This window comes from Scyliorhinus torazame, chromosome 11 (genome assembly GCF_047496885.1).
Source record: "Scyliorhinus torazame isolate Kashiwa2021f chromosome 11, sScyTor2.1, whole genome shotgun sequence".
Classification (NCBI taxonomy): domain Eukaryota; kingdom Metazoa; phylum Chordata; class Chondrichthyes; order Carcharhiniformes; family Scyliorhinidae; genus Scyliorhinus; species Scyliorhinus torazame.
The window spans coordinates 189,608,525-189,627,661 of NC_092717.1; positions in this window are offsets into that span (position 1 = coordinate 189,608,525).

Consider the following 19,137-nt stretch of genomic DNA (forward strand, 5'->3'; position numbering starts at 1 on the left):
AGGTGCTGATCAGGGACGCCTATGTCACGGGCATTAAGCACAACTACGTCTGCCAGCGCTTATTAGAAGGGGGTACACTCGGCCTCACAGAGACAGTACAGCTCGCGAACTCCCTAGAAGTGGCCTCCCGCAACCTGGAGTCCTACACCTCCGACCGTGCGGCACCCTCGTGGGCGTCATGGGCCCTGCCATCATCCGACCCGGGTGCACCGCACAGCTGTGCCGCACGGCAGCCAGCTAACTCCGGAGGCCCCAAATGCTACTTTTGCGGCCAGAACAAACACCCCAGACAACGCTGCCCAGCACAGAGCGCAACCTGCAACAGGTGTGGCAAGAAGGGCCACTTCGTCACTGTCTGCCAGGCCCTATCGGTCGCTGCCGTTTCTAGGCCCAACATCGCTACCGCAACATCCCCCATGTGCGATCCAGGGGCGCCGCCATCTTCGCTGCCGCCCACCACGTGCGGCCTGTGGACGCCGCCATCTTGGATGTCGCCCGCCATGTGCGCCCCGTCAGCGCCATCTTGGAACGCACCCCAGGACCCCTGCTCGCTTGGCCATACACTGGCCGCCGATAACCTCCGCCACCGCCGACCAGCCCTCCCACCACCTTCCGCAGCTCGCCTGCATCACCCTCGACCAGTCTCGGCCCCGCAACCTCGCGACCGCTACAACGACCGTACGGATCAACGGGCACGAGACAACCTGCCTCTTCAATTCTGGGAGCACGGAGAGTTTCATACACCCAGCTACGGTATGGCGCTGCTCCCTCCCGGTTCTCCCCGTGACCCAGAAAATCTCTCTGGCCTCCGGATCCCATTCCGTACAGATCCGGGGGTACTGCGTCGTGACCCTCTCGGTACAGGGCGTAGAGTACAGTAACTTCAGACTCTACGTCCTCCTCATCTCTGCGCTGCCCTGTTACTGGGTCTCGATTTCCAGTGCCACCTCCAGAGCCTCACCCTAAAGTTCGACGGACCCCTGCCCCCCCTCACCGTCTGTGGCCTCACGACCCTTAAGTTCGATCCACCCTCACTCTTCGCGAATCTCATCCCGGACAGTAAGCCCGTCGCCACGAGGAGCAGATGGTACAGTGCACAGGACAGGTCGGAAGTCCCAACGACTTCTGCGGGAGGAGGTCATTGAGGCCAGTAACAGCCCCTGGAGAGCTCAAGTGGTGGTCGTTAAAACTGTGGAGATGCACCGGATGGGCATCGACTACAGTCAGACGATCAACCGGTACACACACCTCGATGCGTACCCCCTTCCCCGCATATCTGACATGGTCAACCAGATTGCGCAGTATCGAGTCTTCTCCACCGTGGACTTGAAATCCACGTACCGCCAGCTCCCCATCCGCCCAGAGGACCGCCAATACACAGCATTCGAAGCAGATGGCTGCCTCTACCATTTCCTTAGGGTTCCCTTCGGCGTCACCAATGTGGTCTCGGTCTTCCAGCGAGAGATGGACCAGTACGGCTGCGGGCCACGTTCCCGTATCTGGATAACGTCACCATCTGCGGCCATGGCCAGCAGGACCACGACGCGAATCTCCAGAAATTCCTCCACACCACTAAACTCCTGAACCTTACCTATAATAAGGAGAAATGCATTTTCCGCACAACCCGCCTAGCCATCCTTGGCTTCGTCGTGGAAAATGGAGTCCTAGGGCCCGACCCCGACCGCATGCGCCCCCTCCTGGAACTCCCCCTCCCCCACTGTCCCAAGGCCCTGAAGCGATGCCTGGGATTCTTTTCATATTACGCCCAGTGGGTCCCTAATTATGCGGACAAGGCCCACCCACTCATCAAGTCCACCATTTTCCCCTTGACGGCTGAGGCCCACTGGGCCTTCAACCACATTAAGGCGGACATTGGCAAAACCACAATGCACGCAATCGATGAGTCCCTTCCATTTCAGGTGGAGAGCGATGCATCGGACGTGGCCCTGGCCGCCACCCTCAACCAGGCGGGCAGACCCGTGGCTTTCTTTTCCCGCACCCTCCATGCCTCCGTAATTCGACACTCCTCTGTCGAAAAGGAGGCCCAAGCCATTGTGAAAGCTGTGCGACATTGGAGGCATTACCTGGCCGGCAGGCGATTCACTCTCCTCACTGACCAACACCCGGTTGTCTTCATGTTTAGTAACACACAGCGGGGCAAGATTAAGAATGACAAGATCTTGAGGTGGAGGATCGAACTCTCCACCTATAAGTACAAGATCTTGTATCGTCCTGGGAAGCTCAATGAGCCCCCAGATGCCCTGTCCCATGGTACATGTGCCAGCGCACAAGTAGACCGACTTCGGGCCCTCCACAATGACCTCCGTCACCTGAGGGTCGCCCGGTTCTTCCACTTTATCAAGGCCCGCAACCTGCCATACTCCATCGAGGAGGTCAGGACCTTGACCAGGGACTGCCAGGTCTGCGCAGAGTGCAAACCGCCCTTCTACCGGCTGGACAGAGCGCACCTGGTGAAGGCCTCTCGCCCCTTTGAGCGCCTCGGCATCGATTTTAAAGGGCCCCTCCCCTCCACTGACCGCAACGTGTACTTCCTCAACATCATTGATGAGTACTCCCGTTTCCCTTTCGCTATCCCATGCCCTGACATGACTTCTGCCACTGTCATCAAGGCCCTACACAGTCTGTTCGGTTTCCCCACCTACATGCACAGTGATCGGGGCTCCTCCTTCATGAGTGATGAACTGCGTCAGTTCCTGCTCAGCAAAGGCATCGTCTCAAGCAGGACTACCAGCTACAACCCCCGGGGAAACGGACAGGTGGAGAGGGAGAACGCGACGGTCTGGAAGGCGGTCCTGCTGGCCCTTCGGTCTAGGAGTCTCCCAGTCTCCTGCTGGCAGGAGGTCCTCCCCGATGTGCTCCACTCCATCCGGTCGCTCCTGTGCATTTCTACTAATGAGACCCCTCATGAACGTCTGTTTGCCTTCCCCAGGAAGTCCACCTCTGGGGTCTCACTCCCGACCTGGCTGACAGTTCCTGGGCCCGTCCTCCTCTGGAAGCATGCGAGGACCCATAAGTCAGACTCCCTCGTCGGAAAAGTCCTCCTCCTCCATGCCAACCCACAGTACACCTACATGGCACACCATGACGGGCGGCAGGACACTGTCTCCCTCCGGGACCTGGCACCCGCTGGTTCCCCATCCACCATCACCGCCACCCCCGCCTTTGCACCGTTTCCTCCCCCACCAGCGACTATCACCGCCACCCCCCGCCCCGGCGGCGCCCATCCCCCCACCGGCTCATCTACTGGGTGAAGAAGGAGAGGACAACACGCACCCGGAGTCGCAGGTACTCACATCAGCACCCACACCATAGCCGGGGCTGAGGCGATCGAGGTGGAAGGTCAAAGCCCCCGACAGACACGACCTGTAACTTCGCTTCACCCCCCGCTGGACTCTTTTATTTAAACAGGGGATGAATGTGGTAAACCACTGAACATACATTACATGTATTATGGTACACTGCCATTGTACTACAGTTATTGTGGTAAATCCCAGCCTGTTGGCTCCACCCAGCAGGCTCTGTATAAAAGTGTACACTCTCCTGCACTGCCCCCATTCTTGGGTCCAGCTCCAGGAGGTTTTACATCTAGCACAATAAAGCCAAAATAGTTCACCATTCGTCTCGTGGTCATTGATGGTATACCAGGTAAGTTGACATCACCCCTCCCTGGAACTTTCCCTCCCCTGTGACCAGCACTCCCTCCCACAACCCTCTATCTGCCTCCCAACCCACTCTTCACACCTCCCCTCCCTTCACCCAACCCTCCCATTACTCCAACCCTCCCTTCACATGCCCCCCCCCATCACTGTGAAACATGCGTGTGGCTATTGATGCTCTCTCTGTGTCTCTGCAGGAGAAGATCTCCCACAATCGTCAGGAGAGGGCCCAGACTGGCAGAGGGATGCCGGACATAAGAATCCTCATGACATTCGAGGAATGGGCCTGGAGGTGATGGGGTGGTCGAGGACTGAGCGCTCATCAATACGGAGGTCAATAAGGACGAACCTTGGTGGGAACCGTTAGTGGACAGGTGTCTGGGGAACAACCTGGTGAGCACCACACTGCTGTTGATGCACATCAGGTGGAGGCAGGAACACACAGGCAAGACAGCATTCGGAAGACTGCTGAATCCCAGGACCAAGCTGGGTCCCAGTCAGATGCTGAGCATGTGGAACAGGTTTAGCTGGAGCTGATGGAGACGATAGGGCGCAGCCTGGACATTCAGAGGGAAATGTCAGTGACACTCCAGCAGGTCCATAGCCAATTGGAGGAGTCCCAGAAGCTACGGACAAGGTGTGACACTGAGGCCAACACTGCTAGGGTGGCGACCGCAGTGGAGAGCCTGGTGCACAACGTCGGCACCATTAGTGAAGATGTCCATGGCGTGGCGCAGTCGGTGCCGGCCATGGCCTCGGGCCTCGGTCGACTGTCCGACTCGATGGGGGCATAACCCAATACTAGACTGACCTTGATGAGGTGCTGCGAGACATGTCCTGCTCTCAGATGGGAATGGCTGAAGCGCTGCGGAGCTGTCCCAGTCACAGCTGGGCATTGCCAAGGCGCTGCAGAGCATGTCCCAATCATTGAGAAGCCGAGGGAGTTGACACCTAGGAGCCGACATTGGGGAGCCGCCAGGGCTGGCAGAGCCAGATGATGCAGGAGCAGCCGGGACTCGGTCCAGCTTTCTCTCCATCCTGAGGTGAGCCCCATGGCCCAATGGGCACTGGCCAGGAGGAGGGGGCACTGGGTGGCAACATGGGCCCATCCGGTGAATCCTGTGAACTGGCGAAGGTGGCCACCAGCTCCCCCGAGTGCCACCCCTCTGATCAGGCCATGTCTCGCAGCCAGCACCCGGAACAGGGTGGGACGGCATGCTCCATCGACAATTACGCCCTCCGGCCCCAGATCCCCCATGGGACGCCCGTCATGGACATCAAAGTCATGGGACAAGATAAGCAGCTGGCTGCCTCCACCTCTGATGTGTATCCTGGGGACACTTAGACCTAGCGTTAGAGCAAGGAAGACAAAACATTGAGAGCACTGCGGGGGCGAGGGTGGGGGGTAAGGAGTGTTGTGTGCTTTGGGGCAGACGGGCAGGGACAGGGGTTACCCCCGGTACGACAACACATGGTGCATGGCAGACCCGCACACGTCTGCCCCTCCCCTGTGCCAGCCCAATACCCCTAACCCTTCTTGGCAAGCCCACCCCCAACCGTGCCTGCACCCTCGGTTGCCTCCCTCTCCCCCCCACCAAGCGCAGGAACAGCATGTCCAGTGCCCCCAGGCTCATTGCCTGTGAATGGAGATGGCTACTCAGCTCCTCAGGCCCCCCGCCCCCCCCCCCCCCCCCCCCCCCCCAGCAGCCCATCTGCAGGTTCATGTTTTTCATAAGGAGTACTAATCAGCACCAGCATGACCACTTGCTGGGGAGGCCGCTGAAGGACGGGACGCCGTTGCATATGGGGTGGTTCATTAAATGGAAATAGGGCTTAAGTGGTGATATTTGGTTTCTCGTTACGCCATGGCGAGATCCCAATTTCGTCTACGGGAGAGGGCCAGTTGCAAACGGCTTGCTGCCCAATGCGGTTCTCGTTTTCCGTTTCTCCCACTATTCACCAGTCTTGTTTTGCTCGAGTGAGAGCGCAACAAGGCGAGAGAATCGCGGCCATAGAGTCAGACAGGGAATTGCACATCCAACTAAAGAAGGGAAGATATACAGGGCTTTAGGGAGAGTATGGGTGGCTGGACAGGTCATTCAAAGAGCCAGCATATGAACAATTGGCAGAATGGCTAACTTCTGTGCCAGCAGATACCACGGCGGGCCGGCGAATCGCCGGGCAGGGTGCGAATTGAGCGACGCCGGTCGGCCGATTCTCCGGTGAGCGGAGAATCGGTGCCATTGGCGCGGGCATGGCACCGGTCGGAGGCCACTCTACGCGGCCCCCCCCCCCGCATTTCTCCGCCTGGAGTGGGCCGAGTGCCGCAAAGAAAATACAAGTCCTGGCGGCGCCGTCCACGTGGGGTCTTAGTCGGTGGGACCTCGGCGTGCATCCTTTCGGGGGCGGCCTGGTGGGGGAGGAGGGAGGGTCTGACCCCCGGGGGGGCCCTCCGTTGTGGCCTGGTCCGCGATTGGGGCCTACTGATCGGCGGGCCGGTCTCTCGGGCTGGGGGCCTATTTTGCTCCGCGCCGGCCCCTGTAGCCCTACGCTATGTTGCGTCGGGGCCGGAGTGGGGAAGGACGCCACCGCGCATACGCACAATCGCGCCGGTCGCAGCGCGCATGCGCAGACCCGCGGCTCCCAGTTGAGGCTGGTATCGGCAGCTGGAGCAGCGTGGGTCGCTCCAGTGCCGTGCTGGCCTCCTGTAGGGCTCAGAATAGCTGCTCCTGGGGGCCTGTTGACGCCGTCGTAAAACGCGACGGTGTCAACACTTAGCCTCAGGATCAGAGAATCCCACCCTATGATTCTGCGAAGAAAGGCCAAAGATTCCTTCAAGAACTCCCCAATAAGAAGTCCTCTGACATTAGCTGGAAGTTTATTCCATGTCCTGGTAAGTCTGTTCCTGGCATAGGTCCTCTATTGATATCAATGGAGATATCCTCAATGTTTGAAAAACACCGTACACTACTCTAGCTCTTATTCCCCCTCATTCACTTTCTCCACCAAATATCCACCCAATTCCCTGTTGAAGTTGTTAACACTATCCACCTCCACTGCTTCTTTGCATTAACCACCCTCTGTTTCAAGTCCAAATTGTATTTTCTTCCTTGTTTGGGTCCAGGACGAAAGAGTACAGTTTTAAAATAAGGCAGTAATGTAGCACAGTGGGCAGCACTGTTGCTTCACAGCTCCATAGTCCCAGGTTCGATTCCCGGCGTGGGTCACTGTCTGTGCGGAGTCTGCAAGTTGTCTGCGTGGGTTTCCTCCGGGTGCTCCGGCTTCCTCCCACAAATGCCGAAAGACGTGCTGTTGGGTAATTTGGACATTCTGAATTCTCCCTTCCTCTACCCGAACAGGCACCGGGGTGTGGCGACTAGATTTTCACAGTAACTTCATTGCAGTGTTAATGTAAGCCTACTAATGACAATAAAGATTATTATTATAAGATGGAGATGATGAGGTGTTTATTCTTTCCTGGAGTCACAATTGTATGGAATTCACCTCCTAGGTGAGCAGTGGAGACTGGGCCATTGTACACATTCAAGGCTGAATTAGACAGATTTTTAGTTACACAAAGGAGTCAAGAGCAATGGGGGGGGGGGCAGGATTTTAAGACCACAATTAGATTAGACATGATTTTATTGAAAAGCGAAGCAGGCTCAAGAATGGGCTACTCCTGCTACTATTTCTTATATGTTGGAGTCTGTGTTTCCTTTGAGGATTCTGCGCATTTATAATAGGATTCAGTTTACATTTAGCATGGAGAGTCTTGTACATCTTATTAAGATTTGAACCTTCTTTCCATCAGCATAAACATACACAATTTTCCAGGTTGTGGCATAATCCGAGATGAGTGGAGAGCGGATGTGGTGGCCTGGATGGGAATGGAAAATGTGCAAACAGAAGCTTTCTCCTTCTGGCGTGAATTTTAAAACTATATACAAAACACACTCCTCCCACGCTCCTCTCCTTTCACCATTCCTCAAGACTTTCCATCGTCTTTAAGCCAACTCTAGCATTTATGCCAAGACCATGAGCTTCAGGAACTGTTATTTGAGGTGGGTGCGATCTACCTACCGACTGAAGTAGCTCTGGTGCAAAGTCTGAATTTCCAAAGATACAGTGGCTAATCAGGTGACCATTTCCTGGAAGGAAATTTCAGGTAATAAGTTGCACCACAGACCTGTATAGCTTCAGGGAGCCTTTTTCCTGTCTCCGGAGCTCTCTGCTAGGCGGTTATAATCCTCACTCCATTCTTTGTGTGCTGACCAGTCAGTGGTTAAACACTCTGGGTTGGATTCTCCGCACCCTCGCGCCGAAACCGTGGCTGGCGCAGGGGTTGTGAATCCAGTTTGACGCCGTAATCGGGCCCGGCTCCTGTTCGGCGATTCTCCGGGCACCAAAAACCGGTGTCACCGCGGAGTACGCCACGCCGCTGGGGGGCCATTGCCAGAGGCCCACCCAGTAATCCTCCGCTCCCAACCGGCTGAGTTCCCACGGTGTGCAACTAACCACCTATTACCGGTTGGGATGCTCGCGTGGTGGCTGCGAACTCAGTCCGCGGCCGCCCTGGTCGGGGACGGGCGGATCGGAGACCAGGGGGAGCCTTATAGGCAGCCGGGGATTTAGTGTGCAGGAGTTGAGGCTCGGGCGCGCAGTTGATTGGAGGGGTCTCGCTTTCTTCAGTCTGGCTCCACGATCAGAGTCCGCCATGGAGCACGGCGCAGCCACTGGAGACTGCCGCCGTGTGCATGGCCCGGAAGTGCTGGGGCCCATATCTGCAGCAAAAGCTGTGAGATTCACTCCGGGTCCCTGCTAATCCCCTTCAGGGCTTGGAATTTGTTTAACTCTTTTGCAGGAATTTCAGGAGTAAAACTCCTCCGTTTGTACACTATCGTGGGGATCTCATCTCCAGAACGGAAAATTCAGCCCACTGTTCCTTACGATACTGGATCACAAAGGATAGACACGTCCCGGGTTTCATCCTGAAGTAACTTATCAGCTACATGAGAGCTCAGTGTCTCGGGATGCAGGGTCATAAACTCCTGGGTTTTTTTGCTCTCCAGTGATTTCTGCTGAAAAGTGCTAGTGTGTGGAAGTGAGGCAATGCCAGGATCAGGCTCAGGGTTTAATGGCCCTCCTAACATCATTGTGCAGGCTTGGAGATACAGAATGGTCACCTGGCCAAGTATCAGAGGATGGTCAGCCCTCCTAAATAGAGTTAGTCATGCAACGGCTTCGTCGACGTTAATAGTGTGTTACTACATATGAACTAGGAACAAGAGTAGGTCGCTCAGCCCTTCACACCTGCTCCACCATCCAATAAGATCAAGGCCGATCTGATTATAACCTCAACTTCTGGTCTAGCAAACTTGATACAGGGGCTAATAATCCACTAAGTTTAAATCCCACCACTGTAGTTTAAGAAATTGTATTCAATTTGAAAAGCAGAAAAGCTATATCTGTAAAAGTGACGGCAAAGCTGTCAGATTGTTGGAAAAACCCAACTGGTTGGAAAAACCCAACTGGTTCAATAACGTCCTTTAGGGAAAGAATACTGCCATCCTTACCCAGTCTGGCCTGTACGTGACACCAGCCCCATTATTTATTCTGCTTGATGCTAGCCCCATAAATTACTTGCTCTCTGAGGTGACCTAGGAAGTCACTCATTTGGATTAAACCTCTGCTCCGTGGGTCAAGAAGCCAACCCACCACCACCTTCACAAGGCAACTTCAGAGGGGCAATAAATGTTAGCCGTGCCAGCAATGAGAATAAATAATATTTCCTAAAACTCTCTTCCTTACAAACAGAAACACCAGAATGAACCTGCTAGACCAAGGTTGAAGGGGAGTGCCTGGGGCTCGCAGGGCATGGCTCCGAGGCTACCCTTGGGAGCATCTAATAAATCTTCCAACTATTTCTGTGTTCTCGAGACAGAGATGGAGTCAGCAGCCTTCCGCTGTACCCTGTTGCTATGCCACCCAGAACACAACACAGGGAAACTGTGTAAACACATGGGCAAGGCAGCCAGAGCAGCGACATTTAAAAACTTCCAATGCAACCTCTGTAATGTGGTTTGTAGATTTATTTCAGTATTTATTGTACAAAGCAAACACGGCACAGGCAGAGTGTACATTTCCATATAGCAAATCAGTAATACAGTACTGAAAGTAAGAGATTTAATAATGCCTGCTTCCCATTACAAACCTTTTCCTAAACAGAGAGAGTCTGTAGACAATTACCTGAAACCACTTGAAATTTGACTTCCCCTATCGTTATAATCAACGGTTGATCTTAAAGACCACACAAACAAAAAAAAAATTGACTGCGTATATATTTCCAGCTGAAAATCAGTGCTATAATTTGCAGAATGACCCTGTTTGGCAGGAGTTCTGTTTCCTTCATTGGTCTGCAGTACACTTCTCAGGAGCATCGAATACAAGTTAAGTCAGGGGTGTCCAAACTTTTATTTTTGCGGGCTGTATAGCATAGAGTCCGTTAGGCCACACAATAAGACTTAGAAAACAAAATGCCAAATCCAAGGAATAGGCATAAAATCAATCTCCCAGCAGCTTAGACTCAGGAAAGGGATTTTAAAACATTTCATTTTGTAATTAACCTTAACAAATGCTAATCTACCTCTGCGTACAAGATAAGTTACTGACTTAAGCTGTCTGAATTTGGTATGCTGCCTCAGGATTGCAGGTGAAACAGCATCAGATAGCCAGCGACCTTGGAGCAGAGACTCGCAGCCAGAAGAGCCAGGTGCCATGGGCCAGAGACTAGTGATTAGATAACCAGGGACCATGATGTAAAGAATCGTGGGGATATAACCAGGGACCATGGAGCAGAGAATCGTGGCCAGAAAACCAGGGACCATGGAACTGAGAATCGTGGCAGATAACCAGTGACCATGGAGAGAGAATCGTGGCCAGATAACCAGTGACTATGGAGCAGACAATCGTGGCCAGATAACCAGGGACCATGGAGCGGAGAATCATGGCCAGATAACCAGGGACCATGGAGCGGAGAATCATGGCCAGATAACCAGGGACCATGACATAGAGAATCGTGGCCAGATAACCAGGGACCATGGAGCAGAGAATTGTGGCCAGATAACCAGGGACCATGACATAGAGAATCGTGGCCAGATAACCAGGGACCATGGAGTGGAGAACCATGGCCAGATAACCAGGGACCATGGAGCGGAGAATTGTGGCCAGATAACCAGGGACCAAGGAGCAGAGAATTGTGGCCAGATAACTAGGGACCATGGAACAGAGAATCATGGCCAGATAACCAGGGATCACGGAGCGGAGAATTGTGGTCAGTCAACCAGGAACGATGGAGCGGAGAATCATGGCCAGGGGCGTCATTCTCCGACCCCCCGCCGGGTCGGAGAATGGCCGTTGGCCGCCGTGAATCCCGCCCCCGCCCCCGCCGAAGTCTCCGAAGGGAGAAAAGTCGGCGGGGCGTTAATGGCGCCGCTGCCGCGGAGAATGTCACGGGTCTGCGCAAGGCAGCCGATTTTCGGCCTGCCGATATTCTCCCTTCCGGATGGGCCGAAGTCCCGTCGACGTGATGACCGTTCACGTCGACGTGAATCAAACCTCCTTTTCATCGGCGTGACCCGGTGCTCCAGGCTCACGCCGACCAGCGAGGAGGTGAGTGACGGCCTGGGGGGTTGGCTCTGGGCAGGAAATGGTGTGGCCGCAGACTGATTGCCTGAGGAGAGGTGTGTCTCGGCTTGTGTGTGTGTGCGGCGGGGGGGGGGGGGGGGGTGGTTAGAGTAGGCTGGGCTCCGGGGGAGTGCCGGGAGGGGGTCCGTGCCGGGGTGGAGGTTGGGGGTTGTGGAGGGCGTCCGTGCCGGGGTGGAGGTTGGGGGTTGGGGAGGGGGTCCGTGCCGGGGTGGAGGTTGGGGGTTGGGGAGGGGGTCCGTGCCGGGGTGGAGGTTGGGGGTTGGGGAGGGGGTCCGTGCCGGTGTGGAGGTTGGGGGTTGGGGAGGGGGTCCGTGCCGGGGTGGAGGTTGGGGGTTGGGGAGGGGGTCCGTGCCGGGGTGGAGGTTGGGGGTTGGGGAGGGGGTCCGTGCCGGGGTGGAGGTTGGGGGTTGGGGAGGGGGTCCGTGCCGGGGTGGAGGTTGGGGGTTGGGGAGGGGGTCCGTGCCGGGGTGGAGGTTGGGGGTTGGGGAGGGGGTCCATGCCGGGGTGGAGGTTGGGGAGGGGGTCCGTGCCGGGGTGGAGGTTGGGGAGGGGGTCCGTGCTGGGGTGGAGGTTGGGGAGGGGGTCCGTGCCGGGGTGGAGGTTGGGGGTTGGGGAGGGGGTCCGTGCCGGGGTGGAGGTTGGGGAGGGGGTCCGTGCTGGGGTGGAGGTTGGGGGTTGGGGAGGGGGTCCGTGCCGGGGTGGAGGTTGGGGAGGGGGTCCGTGCTGGGGTGGAGGTTGGGGGTTGGGGAGGGGGTCCGTGCCGGGGTGGAGGTTGGGGAGGGGGTCCGTGCCGGGGTGGAGGTTGGGGAGGGGGTCCGTGCCGGGGTGGAGGTTGGGGGTTGGGGAGGGGGTCCGTGCCGGGGTGGAGGTTGGGGAGGGGGTCCGTGCTGGGGTGGAGGTTGGGGGTTGGGGAGGGGGTCCGTGCCGGGGTGGAGGTTGGGGGTTGGGGAGGGGGTCCGTGCCGGGGTGGAGGTTGGGGAGGGGGTCCGTGCTGGGGTGGAGGTTGGGGGTTGGGGAGGGGGTCCGTGCCGGGGTGGAGGTTGGGGGTTGGGGAGGGGGTCCGTGCCGGGGTGGAGGTTGGGGGTTGGGGAGGGGGTCCGTGCCGGGGTGGAGGTTGGGGGGGTAAGTCCGTGCCGGGGTGGGTGATGGGAGGGCAAATGAGTTGGTCCACCTGGCCAGGTGCCAGCCTCCAACAGTTGGACCCATGCGGTCCATGCCACCTGGCTGGGGGGAGGAGGGGATATGGGCAATGATGACATGTCGTCGTTCCCCTCCCCCCCACCAGGTCGTCATGTTTTCAGATCATCCAGCGATGTTGGCCGCCGTGGTGGCAGCCGCTCATGTCTATGTTGCCCTGGATGAGGAGGAGGAGGAGGAGGAGGAGGAGGAGGAGCGTGCCAGAGAGGCGGCGCAGGCTGCCGCAGAGGGGCAGGCGGCAGCCGCCCAGGCTGGAGGGACACCTGACCGACAGGACGAGGAGGGGGAGGAGGACGTCGCGGCCCCACGGCAACGGAGGTACCCGAGGGCGCCCCGTGTGTACCGGCCCCGGCAGTCATACCAGGACCTCACGGATCGGGAATGCAGGAGGAGACTCCGGATGAGCCGGGAAACCGTGGCACACATCTGCCACCTGCTGGCACACCTGTCACCGCGTGGCACTGGCGGGGGACACCCTCTCCCCGTGTCCGTCAAGGTTACGGTGGCCCTGAACTTTTATGCAACGGGGTCATTCCAGGCACCGAGTGGGGACCTGTCCGGCATATCGCAGACATCGGTGCACCGGTGCATCCGGGCAGTGACAGATGCCCTTTATGCCATGGCGCACCGCTACATCCGCTTCCCCGTGGACCGGGCCAGCCAAGATGCCCGGGCCGTGGGCTTCTCTGCCATTGCCGGGTTCCCCATGGTCCAGGGCGCGATCGATGGGATGCACGTCGCCGTGCGGCCACCTGCAGATAACAGGGCCGTGTTCACTAATAGGAAGGGGACCTATTGGATGAACGTACAGGTGGTCTGCGACCACCGCATGATGATCCTGCACGTCTGCGCCCGTCACCCAGGCAGTGTACACGACTCATTCGTGTTGTCGCGGTCATCCATCCCCGGCATGTACGAGGGACGCCATCCCCGGCTGAGGGGCTGGTTGCTGGGCGACAGGGGCTACCCATTGCGATCGTGGCTGATGACGCCTATACGGAGGCCACGCAATGAGGCGGAGAACCGCTACAATGATGCCCAAGTAGCGACAAGGGGAGTGATCGAAAGGTGCTTTGGCGTGCTGAAGATGCGTTTCAGGTGCCTGGACCTCTCTGGGGGCGCCCTCCAGTATCGGTCAGATAGGGTCGGCCGCATCATTGTGGTGTGCTGCGTCCTGCACAACATAGCCCAGCAGAGGGGCGATGTGCCGCAGGCAGAGGAGGGCGGAGTGGAGGAGCAGCAGGAAGAGGCCCAGTCCTCCCCAGATGAGGGGGATGGGGGCAATGGTCAGGGCAGACGGGGTAGACACAGACGGGTGGCTGTCCACCGTTACCGGCTGGCCCAGCGGGCACGGGACAGACTGATAGACGCCCGCTTCACTGACTAGATGGGCGTGGGAATCGGGTAGTATGGCCACAGACCGCACACCATGACAACAGCCGACCACCCACACCCCCCACCCATCCACCCACCCAGCACCCTCACCCCCCTCCCCAACCCCACACACCCCACCCGCATGCACACCACCCCCCCACCCCCAATTGCCGATCCACCGGCGGCACAACGGGCCGGGCTCACCCAGTTGCGGGTGGACGAGTGTCTATCGCAGGCCATGGAGAATGATGACAACCCGCCTCCGATGAGCTCCTGGCTCTACATCGTTGGACTGTGTCTGACCCATGGCCACAGTACCACCATCCACCCGGACCATCCCTGCATGCGGCTGTGACACTGCAGCGCACGGTCCCGTCCTCTGCCCGGGGGATGTTGATGGCGGCCCAGGGGGAAGGGGGCAGACTCACCTGGGGCTGAGGTAAGACCACCCCTCACACACACACTTGCGCTCAACGTACATGACACCCCCGCACACTTTGGACAGAGCACAAAGGCAGCTTCGGTAGGTGTAACATTGACTTTAATAACCAAAGGAGTTCATGCACGTGCCCTAGCGCCTAAAACTCATCTGTGCCCTGCACCCGTGCCAACTTACTCAGTGTCTAATTGTTTGGCCTTACGGGCCCTTTGACTACGTCTACGTGGTTCCCCAGACGGTACAGCAGAACTGGAGGTGGACTCCTGTGATTCCTGCCCTCTGACACTGGATCCCTTTGGCGGCCGTTTCCTGGGGCGTCCTGGCCTAGATGGGCCAGGCTGCGGACCGGGCGACTGGGATGGCGAGCTGCCAGCCTGTCCTGCCCGTTGCCCACCCGATGCACCTGGGACGGAAGGGGGGGAGTCCGAGGTGTCGCGGTGTACCGGGACCTCCCCTACAGAGGGAGCCGGGACGGACCACACCACCTCCTCCTCCCTCGGGGTGCCCGATGGCCCCCAGGCCTCTACATGGGTGGGGGATGCGAACGGACTGGCCATCCGACGCGCCCCCGACATCTGGCGCTGCCAGTCCTGGAGGCCCGTGCTGGTATCGACAGGGGTCTGCAGGTTTGCAGCCATGGAGCCCAGGGGGTTGTCGAACCCTGTCTGCGACAGTGCGACGCCAGCTCGCACATGGCCACTGGCGCCGATGCCCTCAGCGATGACCTGCTGAGACTGGGCCATGGCCTGCAGAGACTGGGCCATGGCCTGCAGAGACTGGGCTATGGCGTTGAGCGCCTCTGCCATCTGGCGCTGGCACTGGCTCATGGCCTCCTGTGAGAGGGCAGCCATTTCCTGGGCCACAGACGCCGCCTGCACGGAAGGCCCCAGGCCTCGCAAACCGTTCCCCATGTCTGACACCGTCGCACCCATTGCCTCCACCGCGGACGCCACCCGTGCGGTGTCAGCCTGGGTGGCACGCATGACCGGGACCACTCCCAGCTCCTGGACGCGGGTGGACTCCTCCACCTGCGACCGCAGCCGCCGCAAGCCACCCGTCACCCTATTCGCTCGTCTCCGTGTCGGTGGTTGCATCGGATCTATGTGTGGGTGTGGTAACTGCAGGAACCCGGGATCCATCTGGGCGGCAGATGTTCGCTTGGCCTGGGCTGCCCTCCGACCGCCCGGTCCCTCTGCTGCTCCTACCTCCACCTGCTGTACCGGGACGGCTGTGTTGTGCGCACCAGTGTGTGTACCAGACGCCTCATCACTAAAGTGCCCAACCGTGGTGAGTGTTTCTGCGATGGTGGAGGGTGTTGGTGACAGCAGTGGCGTTGTGTCGTGCTCTTCGTCCCACTCTGAGTCCATGGCACTTTGGGGTGGGGGTTCGTCTCCACCCATCCACTCTGAGTCACTGTCCGGTATTTCGTCTTCCCGGGTAGGGGTGTCCTGGGTAGTGCTGTCCCGGGTAGGGGTGTCCTGGGTAGTGGTGTCCTGGGTAGTGGTGTCCTGGCTCGGATGTGACGGGGGCCTGTGGCTGCCCCCCTCATCGCTGGGTGGTCGCTCCCGCACGTGACGGGGGTGTCGTCTCCCTGTTGCTCCAGGTCTCTCCGTCTCCCGTGGTCTCCGAGGGGCATCCTGCGGGCGTCGCATGCTGGAGGGTTCGGGTCTCTCCGTCTCCCGTGGTCTCCGAGGGGCATCCTGCGGGCGTCGCATGCTGGAGGGTTCGGGTCTCTCCGTCTCCCGTGGTCTCCGAGGGGCATCCTGCGGGCGTCGCATGCTGGAGGGTGCGGGTCTCTCCGTCTCCCGTGGTCTCCGAGGGGCATCCTGCGGGCGTCGCATGCTGGAGGGTGCGGGTCTCTCCGTCTCCCGTGGTCTCGGAGGGACATCCTGCGGGCGTCGCATGCTGGAGGGTGCGGGTCTCTCCGTCTCCCGTGGTCTCGGAGGGGCATCCTGCGGGCGGTCTGCATCTGCGGGGATGGGTGCCTGGACGTTTGGTCCTGCGATACACAATGAAGCATGCATGGTTAGACATCAGGCAGTGATCAGGTGATACGGGAGAGGGGGATATAGGGGAGGGGGGATATGGGGACGGGCTGTTGGTGGCTCACTTGCTCGTGGGGCCCCGACCTCTGCATCAGCAACCTCCCGGTCGTCAGGTCCGCCAGCCAGTTCCAGGGCCCTTTCCTCGTGTACGGTCAGTGGCCTCTCATCAGCGGGCCCTCCTCCAGTCCTCACATGCTCCCTATTGTTGTGTGCGCGCTTCTCCTGGGGGGGGGGGGGGGTGGTGGCAGGGGTAAAAGGCAACAGTGTTAGGCAGGTATATGAATGCACGCCATCGGTTGCGCGTGCATTGCAGAGGTTAAGGTTAGGGCTGGATTCACTTGGGGATATGGGGGAGGGGGGATATGGGGGAGGGGGGATATGGGGGAGGGGGGAATATGGGGGATATGGGGGAGGGGGGGATATGGGGGAGTGGGGGATATGGGGGAGGGGGGATATGGGGGAGGGGGGATATGGGGGAGGGGGGATATGGGGGAGGGGGGAATATGGGGGAGGGGGGATATGGGGGAGGGGGGGATATGGGGGAGGGGGGGATATGGGGGAGGGGGGGATATGGGGGAGGGGGGATATGGGGGAGGGGGGATATGGGGGAGGGGGGATATGGGGGAGGGGGGATATGGGGGAGGGGGGGATTTGGGGGAGAGGGGATATGGGGGAGGGGGGATATGGGGGAGGGGGGATATGGGGGAGGGGGGATATGGGGGAGGGGGGATATGGGGGAGGGGGGATATGGGGGAGGGGGGATATGGGGGAGGGGGGATATGGGGGAGGGGGGATATGGGGGAGGGGGATATGGGGAGGGGGGATATGGGGGAGGGGGATATGGGGAGGGGGGATATGGGGGAGGGGGGATATGGGGGAGGGGGGATATGGGGGAGGGGGGGATATGGGGGAGGGGGGGATATGGGGGAGGGGGGATATGGGGGATATGGGGGAGGGGGGATATGGGGGAGGGGGGGAATATGGGGGATATGGGGGAGGGGGGATATGGGGGAGGGGGGATATGGGGGAGGGGGGATATGGGGGAGGGGGGGATATGGGGGAGGGGGGATATGGGGGAGGGGGGATATGGGGGGGGATATGGGGGGGGATATGGGGGGGGGATATGGGGGAGGGGGATATGGGGGAGGGGGGATATGGGGGAGGGGGGATATGGGGGAGGGGGGATATGGGGGAGGGGGGATATGGGGGAGGGGGGGATTTGCGGGAGAGGGGATATGGGGGATATGGGGGACGCTCACCCTGGCTGCTCTGACGAGGTCGTTCACCTTCTTGTGGCACTGGGTGCCTGTCCGTGGTGTCAGGGCCACAGCGGTGACGGCCTCTGCCACCTCCCTCCACAGACGCCGGCTGTGGCGTGGGGCAACTCTGCGGCCGTGCCCGGGATACAGGGCGTCCCTCCTCTGCTCCACCGCATCCAGGAGCGCCTCCACATCGCGTGACTCGAACCTCGGGGCTGAGCGACGGCCAGCCATCAAGTCGGGTGTTGCGGTCGGCTGTTCCGGTCGGGTGGGGGGGGAGCTGCGCGGCCTTATGAGCCGTCACGCCGTGCAGCGCGTATGACGCTGCACGGCGTGAACCACTGCGCAAGCGCGGATCCCGTTACGTCGCTGCTGGCCCATTTCGGGCCGCAGACTATCGGCCCATTTTTATGACGTGACGCAAGTGGGATTTGCGCCATTTTTTGCGCCGATCGGCGGAGTTTCCGCCGATAACGGAGAATTTCGCCCCAGATAACCATGGACGATGGAGTGGAGAATCATGGCCAGATAACTATGGATGATGGAGCGGAGAATTGTGTCCGGATAACCAGCGACCATGGAGCGGAGAATCGTGGCCAGATAACCAGCGACCATGGGGTGGAGATTCGTGTCCGGATAACCATGGTCCATGGAGCAGAGAATCGTGTCCAGATAACCATGGCTGATGGAGCGGAGAATCGTGGCCAGATAACCAGTGACCAAGGAGCAGAGAATCGTAGCCAGATAACTAGTGACCGTGGAGCAGAGAATCGTGGCCAGATAACCAGGGACTGTGGAGTGGAGAATCGTGGCAGATAACCAGTGACCATGGAGCGGAGAATCGTGGCCAGATAACCAGGGACCATGGAATGGAGAAACGTGACTGGACAGCCAGGGACCATGGTGTGGAGGAGGATCATGGCCAGATTACTGTGGGCTTTCATGACTAGTGATCCCAGGATCCATAGGTTATGATTTATACTATGAACATGACCAAACTAACCCCAACTTTTAAATTGGATATTTCAACAATGATGTTCACAAGAATAGAAATGTGAACTGTGAGGAAACTTGTGTAGGTGCGCCCTGAACTCAAATATTTGGTTTAAACCAGGATTATTGGAGCTTCTCGCTTCACTGGACAGGTTCTAAATGAAAGGAGACTGGACAGCTATTAAGTTTCCCAGTGGCTGCTAGTCTACAATATGCTATCCCCATACAGCATAAATTGGCAATCTCACTCACTAAGGCCACAGGGTGTGGGGATATTGAAATGTCACAGTTGGTGCAAGGTGAAAGGATTCTTCTGAAAGTAGGAGTAAGGCACTTTGTTGGGCAGTGGTGGAAGCTTTACATATAAACTCTGTTATATATACAGGAAGGCCCACAGGCTGGACGTTTTACACTGCACAAGCATGTTGAGAACTAAAAATACAAAAAAA